Source organism: Colobus angolensis, unplaced genomic scaffold (genome assembly GCF_000951035.1).
Source record: "Colobus angolensis palliatus isolate OR3802 unplaced genomic scaffold, Cang.pa_1.0 Scaffold262, whole genome shotgun sequence".
Classification (NCBI taxonomy): Eukaryota; Metazoa; Chordata; class Mammalia; order Primates; family Cercopithecidae; genus Colobus; species Colobus angolensis.
The window spans coordinates 4152407-4161222 of NW_012115844.1; positions in this window are offsets into that span (position 1 = coordinate 4152407).

Consider the following 8816-nt stretch of genomic DNA (forward strand, 5'->3'; position numbering starts at 1 on the left):
ATTACATACTGAATTCTTGGCCAGCAGCATTTGACTCTGATGATCAAAAGTCAACCTGCCAAAATGAGGTGGGTGAAGCAGCTTCGCATATGGAGCCGTCTTCCTTGGAAGCACTCCCTTAATCCTCAAACCAGAGGGTGTTAAATTGATAGGTTGCTCCCATGTCCTGCTCTTTATTGCAGATGAGTGTCACGGGCTGGGTGGGATTCATTGTGAGAAAGGGCTCGAAGGGACAGTTAAAGCCTTGAGTTCAAATCTTGCCCCAGTGTTTCTGTTACCTTAGTATCTAACAGTAAGATATGCCTTTTTAAATCTTTGGGAAAATTGAATAAAATTTGGTAGATGCAGCCACTTTATCAACTGTAAAGCATAGATATTAGGTCTTGCTGTACTTTTACAAATGCTGTTGGTGATTATAGTTTAGCGCCTTTAAACAATGCAAATAAAATAATAGAAAATATCACACAGTGCCTACTATTGCCAGAAAATGTACTATATTCTAAAAGCTTTACATATTTTAATTCACTTAATCTCCATGCTAACTCTACATGGTAGTTACTTCTATGATCCTGCTTTACAGAAGAGGAAACTAAGGCATAGTGGAGTTAAGTAACTTGCCCAAGGTCATACAGCTTTAAATCGTAGTCCTAGAATTTAAAACAGATGATCTTTCCTTCGAGTTCTTAGTTTTACCACTGAGTGGTACTGTTTTTCTGAACTCTCATCTCCACGTATTCTCCCATGTCATGTTGCTTTTTGTTTCTTCTTGATGTCTTTGTCCAGTCATTCTCTCAAAAGCCATTGATGGGAAGTCCTATGGGTCACAGCACAAGTCTAGGCCCAGTGTGGTGGTGACTATGGGACACCCATCCTTCCAAGCCCCTCAGAGTTGTGACAGCATCTGTATGAACATGACTTTGCCTGTATGTGATGCTAATTTTATGTGTTAACTTGGCTGGGCCCTGGTGTCCAGACGTTTGGTCAGGCATTTTTTTTAGACTTTTGGGATGAGATGAATATTTAAATCTGTGGACTTTGAGTATAGCAGATGACCCCCCCATACTGAGGGTGGATCTCACCTAACCAGCTGAAGGCCTGAATAGAACAAGTACTGACCTCCTTTGAGCAAGGAGGAATTCTGCCAAAAGATGACCATTGGACTCTACTGCAGCTCATCTAAGTCTCCAAACTGCCAGCCTGCACTGTGGATTTTGAATTTGCAAAGCCTCCACAATCATCTGAATGAATTCCTTAAAAATCAATCTATCTATTTCTTTGTGTGTCTCCAGTAAACGTATTAGTGTAATTTGTGGATTTGTGTAATTAAAGATCCACCAAAAACCAACATGGAAATTTCTTTGACGTTGATGCAGATAACAAAATAGGCAGCAACATGGCACGTATAGTCTTCCGCTTTCTCTCAGAAGATTATCCTGATAGTTCCTCAGTTCAGCCACAGCTAAAAGATTTTGATGTTCATTAAGCGGCCCCTTTCCTTGTTAATGTAGTACCAAGAATGGCAAGAAAATAATGGGCTGAGTGGAGTGAGGGTGGCTTGACTTGAAGGAGATGCCAGACCTCTTAGAGCACCCACACTCTGCCATGCCTCAGAGCTCACTTCTCATGTCTACTAGCTCTACCTGCTGCTGGACATCTGGTGTGGACTTGTGCCAAAGGGATCACTTCTAGTGAGGCAAGGAACCTCAACTTATCATTCTTCTTTTTCCTATCTGTACTCCTGAAGTTTTGCTCAGTCCTCACTCATCCTGGACACATGAAACATGATGGTCAAAGCAGGAGAAGGAACAGGGAATGTGGTGTCAGGAAAGCAAGGCCCAGAGGAGCTTCAAGAAATGGAGAAGAGGCAGTAAACACATGACACCTGTGTAGGAATACAGGCTGGCTTTCCTGAACTTAGCGACAGGCAACCTTAAGGGAGGCAGAGCCAGTTCCATGGAGGGCGAAAGGACCTTGATATTAGCAGGTTGCAAATGGAACAGAGGAGGAGAAAAATCAAGAAAATGTGGATTGGACTTTCCATAATCTCAGCAATAAAAGATCTTAGAGTCAAAGGCCTCTCTCTCTCTTTTCTATCGCTCCCTCTCTTTCTCTTTCTCTCCCTCTCTCTCTCTTCTTCCCATCCCTTCTTCTCTCCCTCCCATTCTCTCTCTCTCTCTCTCCCCTCCCATCCCTTTTGCTTTTCTTTTGTTTTAGACATGGAGGAACTCCTCGAACATCTTTCCATGTCGAGATGAAAAAGGCAATAGAGATGAGAAGTTAAATTAAAGGGATAATTGATGGAGAGAGAAATGTCTTTAAGGAGGTTGAAGGCCATGGTATTTAGAGCAGAGCTGAAAGAATTGTGTGCCAAGCACTGCTCCTGGCACTGTGGGTGCGAACCAGCTCCATCACACCTGGATCTGCTTGTTAGTTACCAGATGTCAAGGAAAAATACAGAAACTTGTGGCAGTGTTGGTGCTCCTTCCAGATCCCCTCACGTTCCTTTTTTATTTAGGTATTTTCTTGGTTGTTAACTGGTTTGTTTGCTTCTTTAGTGTGCCCTCAAGGTACCCTCAAGTCTTCTTTGGCTTCTAACACCAACACCTTTTCTAGGAGGAACTGCCATTGAGCTACCTGCAGGTACAGGTAACAGGAAGTGCCTGGGAACTTAGTCCTCTCAGGAGGCTTGGCCAGTAACAGAAGATGCCGGGATGTGCAAACCCAATTTCTTTGCTTGGTAGGAAGACTCAGAGGCACACTTTACAGTTAAGAATTCTGCTCTGGGAAGAGCCCAAAGCCAGTCCTTTATGAGATTTTGCCTGAGACTTTGGTCTTGCATGGATTCCTGCCCTTCGCTTTCTGCTTTCTATCTACCCTTTGGTTCTTTGCTTCAAGACTTTTCTTAAGAAATTCCTTGCAAGTAAATCCTCACTTTTGAGTAGACTTCTGTGGGCCGCCAACTAAAACAGATGCTTTTGAGGAGAGCCTTAAAGCACTAACTCAACAAGATGAGTTGGGAAAGAAGATTTTAGGCAGATTAATTAGGACCAAGGGTTCAAAGATGAGAAAGTACTGAGGAAGAAAGGGCAATGAGACCACTGAGGTAAGCCTGAGGGTGAAGATGGAGTGACCAGCCTTGAGGAGTGTCCATCCTGGTGGGGAAGACAGACTTGGCAGTGGGACAATCAAAGTTTCAAGTGTCTTTTGTGTTTTCCTTTTGAGATAAGAGTGTGGGGAGAAGGATTAGATTTGGGTCGGAAGGATTTTGTACTCCAGCTCTGGAGGGCATGTCTGCTTCTTCTAAAAAGCCTTTTGATGAGCACCAGCTGAGTGCCCCCAGTGGGCTGTGGTTCTTACCTAGAGCAGAGCAGGAAGGCATATGTTCTCTAAGATCTCTGTAAGTTCTCTAAGACCTTTGCAGCAGAAAATGGTAGAAGCTCCTTTAGCTATAGGACCACGAAACTGTGCAATTCAGAGAGGGAGAGTTAGCTACTTGAGGACTTATAAAAAGCTCTCTCCTCCTGTGGGGATGACATGACTGCTGACTCTCCGGTGGGCATTTTAGATGCAGAGTAAAAGGGCTGAAGAGGGGCAGGTGGGAAGTCATCCAGACACAGCCAACAGCCCAAGGCTAAGACAAGAGCATTTGGTCCACAGGAGAAAAGATGAGCCCAGAATGGCCACAAACACTCTGAGTGTGAACAAACATGGTGAAAGGGACACTGAGTTGTAAGTGGGTTCATGCCAATGGGTCTAAACTTAATTATTAAGGTAGGAGAGTCAATGGATCTTAATAGTGGAGGAATGCCGGCATCTCTCTGTGCCTTAGGCAGGTGACTGACAACAATAGTGGCAAGGAAGGTAATTTGCCAGCCTCACCTCCAGCAGCACAGGTGAGTTTCCTCTTTGCATTATCTCACCTGGGTTGGGAATCCATTCTTTTATCAGAGTCTACTTCTGATAAAACAAATTCTGTATTTCAACACACTTATATTTCCAGGCAACCATGCCAACTACGTTCCCTAAAGGTATTCGTACACAGTTTGTTTTTCTGTCTTTTAATCTGGTAAATTGCCCGGTGAGACTGACATATATGCTCATGTTTTGTCTTTTACATTTTTTCCTGTTACTTTACTATTTCTTTAGATATCTGTCTTGCAAAACCAATAATTAGCATACAATTAAATAGAAAAGCAATCAACCCAGGAAGATGCCTCCTATAATTTGCCACAATCTTGCCTGAGTCCTATATCCCTTTTATTGTGTGATAACTCAAGCCTAGGTAGCAAAATATTCAATTATGAGTAGTCTCAATATTGAAGGAGTACCTGAATGGGATACAAAATCAAACAAATTAATGCTGTCTTGTTTCTCTAGCAGCCTACAGAGATTGGGCATTAGCAGGTGTCAAAATGTGCACATTGACCTCAGTCCTGATGGAGTTGATAATGAAGGCAACCTGGGCAAGCAACCTTGCAAATAATAGAGAGAGGCTCTTGTCGCAGTTCTCTTTGCTTTGCTGTGAAAACATTTGCTTAGGAGCAAAATGGTATATTTCCAGACCAGTTTATTGAGGCAAATATAGTTCTAAGGGCAATGCCAATCATTTGGTAAGAGAGGCAGCCAGAAGCTATTTGTTGAAGTTTGTTGTGTGCCAAGTACTTTATGAATATTATTCCTCATCCTCACAATAATTCTGCTTGTGGATCTATTGTCCTCACTATACACTTGAAAAAACAATGACTTAAAGTTTAGTAGAAATGTATTGTGGTGTATGGATCAAGAAGAAGAGAGGAAGGAAATGGGAATTTTAGATTTTCTGGGTAAGAACACACAAAATGGGGAAAGAGCTATCCACTATAATAATATGAAATGATGTTTTTATATTATATACTAATATAACTATGCAAATTAAAAATTGTTTCGATATTAGTAGAAGCACGCGAAACTGAAACCAATCTTATTTTCTTGCAGGGCTTGGAAAGTAGATCATGTATTCTGTGGGTCAGAGCTAATTGAGGTGCAGAGGGCACCTATACATGACTCCAGTCTCGGGAGAGGTTTAGGAGAATCAGGGCCCCATGATGTTCAAGTTTTTCAAAGTGGAGCATGGCTCAGAAAGAACTGAGAAATGTTGCATTACACCACACATGCTTGTACAAGGTTAGGATGACAGGGACATATTTATTAGTTAATTTAAAAATCATCCATTAAACATGAATCAGTGTCCTATTTATTGAGCAACTACTACTATGTGCCTGTTATTGTACTAGATGCTGAGGCATCACAGTGAAGAGAACAGAGTCCTTGCCACAATTACACTCTACTGGGGGAGCAGATAGTATGTAATTAATGAAAATGACAAGATATAAGTGATATGAAAAAACAAAGCAAGGTAGGAAGATTGAGAGTGAATATGAAAGCAGAGAGTTCCAAAGGGTAGACCTGGTGGGTGACTGAAGTTGTGTTACTTGACTCAACACCTCAGTGAAGTGCAGAGAAGCTCTTCAGAGAAAGGCTCTGAGAGGAAGACATGCCTGTCATGGTCTGGGAATAGTGAGGGGATAGTGTGCCTGTTGGTTACAAAGGAAGGAGGAGAAACATAAATTAAACTACACTGCATCTAACACAGAATCCCAGGAAACTGAGGAACTGAGGAACTGCTTTACTTTTTTTTTTTTTTGTGTGTGTGAGATGGAGTCTCGCACTGTCACCAGGCTGGAGTGCAGTGGCAAGATCTCAGCATAGTGAGGGGATAGTGTGCCTGTTGGTTACAAAGGAAGGAGGAGAAACATAAATTAAACTACACTGCATCTAACACAGAATCCCAGGAAACTGAGGAACTGAGGAACTGCTTTACTTTTCTTTTTTTGTGTGTGTGTGAGATGGAGTCTCGCACTGTCACCAGGCTGGAGTGCAGTGGCAAGATCTCAGCTTACTGCAACCTCCGGTTCCTGGGTTCAAGCAATCCTCCTGCCTCAACCTCCCAAGTAACTGGAACTACAGGTGTATGCCACCACGCCCCTCTAATTTTTGTATTTTTAGTAGAGATTGGGCTTTACTATGTTAGCCAGGATGATCTCCATCTCTTGACCTTGTGATCTGCCCGCCTCAGTCTCCCAAAGTGCTGGGATTACAGGTATAAACCACCATGTCCAGTCCTTGAGAGATGAATTTATTCATTACTGTACTGGTGCAAATCAGCAAGGATATTATATTTATTTATTTCAATGTTTTATTCTTAATTTTAATGGACACATAATAGTTGTACGTATTTATAGTGGTGACATTTTAAGAAAGAGCAGTGTTTAAAGTTTAGGCTGTTGAGTCATATTAACTCAACAAATCCTTCATGAAGGGGTCTGGGGATTAATTGTGAGTCAGATACAGTTTTCCAGCAGGGCTTGGTACTGATTTTCAATGAAACTCTGTCACTGTTCTTAGACTTATTCACACAATACAGGAAAGAATATCCCTGCCAACAGCTTCTTCTACAGGGTAGAATGAAATAAGTAACCACCAATATAGTAGAGAGAAAAGCACACCCAAAAACATTGGCTTAAAGGGATTTGGGATTTACCCTTGCCTTTGTCCCTCACTTAATATAATCTCAGAAAAGATAGGTAATCTTCATGTGTTTCAGTTTTCTCAGCAACGGGATGGAGGTTATGATACCTACCTTGAGAAATGTGGGGGATAAACAAAGGAAGCTAAAAGACTGTGACTACTGTGACTGGCCCAGGGCCTGAAAGAGGACATTCTCCCCATCCCCAGAAACAGGAATGAGGCAGGACAGGACTGTAATTAAGGATGATTCTGAGGGACACAACTAAGAAGTATCAGTCACTGTAAGAACACGAGGCCAATTGTAAGAGAAATTTTAGGTTCAGACATCAGAGATTCTAAATATCTACTCCAATTGACCTAGACAAGACGAAGACCAGAGTCAGTAACCAGTATGGGGAAGCATCAAGAAAAGCCAGGAATGGGGAGTGAGAGCAGGTCAGAAACTGGGGCCAGAGCACAAATCATTCGGTGGCTGGAGGAATAAGTGGCAGGGGCACCTGGACTGTCTTTAAGGCTTCCGAGCACCTATGAGTGATGTACTGTCCTTCATTGAGTCATTTGTTCTCTATTTTTTGCATTTTCTTTTCTTTTGTTTCTTCAACAAGTGTTTTGAGTGTGCCCGATGTGCCAGTGCTGTTCTAGCTACTGGGGATAGAGCAAAGAATAAAATAGATGTTGTCCCCACTCTCAACTACCTTACCTTACATTATCCCATTGAGGATAAGCAAGTACATCAAGGAATTTAAACAACAACCACAATATGTTGTGTTATAATAAGTAATATTAAAATAAACAGAAAAGTTGCCTAGTGAATGACTGGGAGTTTCTTAGCGTGGTCAGAGAAGGGTTTTTCTCTTCCCTGATTTTATTTGGAAAATTTTAAAATTGCAGAGATTGAAAAAATAGAACACACATATACAACACTCATGTAGGTTCATGATTTTCACATAGGTTATCACACTTGCCTTTCCTTTGCTGAACACTTGCAGGCATGATAACACGTTATCTCTAAATGTTGTAGCATTTGTCCTATAAAAGTAAAGCGCTTCTTCTATATATCGCAATATCATTACCATAACCAAGAAATTTTAAATTTATTCAATAATATATAGTGCTAGGTTTCAGGCTATGGGATCCAGATAGGAAATATTTTTACACTTTGTGGTTTAAGATGCAAAATTAAGGATACTATTAGGTAACTATACAACAAAATGAAAAACAGTTGCCTAAAATTTTATATTGATGAAATTAAAAAATATAATTGAATACTTTTTTTCTAATACAGGCCTATGAAAAATAATGATTTTTGAGGGGGAGGGTGGGGTAATATTTTATTTAATGGGATTCAAAGTTTTTCTTTCCTATCATCAAATCAATTGTAAATGTTCAGCTGTTAATGCCGGCCTATAGTAAAGTTTTACACATTTGATCTTTAAAAACTTTATTTTTTTACAATTAGGTACTATCAAATATTGATATCAGTCCACAGTTGCATGACTGGCATATTCATCATTTGGAAAATCCAGAATTTTATTAGACTATTTTCTATATTTGCCTTTTTATGTGCCATTACATTACAGATTAATCACTTTCAATTGAAGGTTAGGTGGAAGTTCCTCAACTAAACGTTTAAAGAGGTTTTGGAATATAAAAATTTATGCCAGGTACAGTGGTTCTGCCTGTAATTCCAATACTTTCGGAGACCAAGACAGGAGGATAACTCGAGGCCAGGAGTTTAAGATCAGCCTGGGCAACATAGCAAGACCCAGTCTCTACAAAAAAATATAAAACTTAGGCAGGTGTGGTGGTGCATACCTGCAGTTCTAACTACTTGGGAGACTGAGGCAAGAGGATCTCTTGAGTTCAAGATTTCAAAGTTATAGTGAGCTATGATTGCTCCACTGAACTCCAACTTAGGCAGCAGAGTGAGACCCCCTCTATTAAAAATAAACAAACAGAAAAACATTCCATGCTTATGAATAGGAAGAATTAATATCATGAAAATGGCCATACTGCCCAAAGTAATTTATAGATTCAATGCTATCCCCATCAAACTACCATTGACTTTCTTCAAGAATTACAAAAAAATACTTTAAATTTCATATGGAGCCAAAAAAGAGCCCACATAGACAAGACAATCTTAAGCAAAAAAAACAAAGCTGGAGGCATCACGCTACCTGACTTCAAAGTATACTACAAGGTTACAGTAACCAAAACAGCATGGTACTGGTACCAAAACAGATATATAG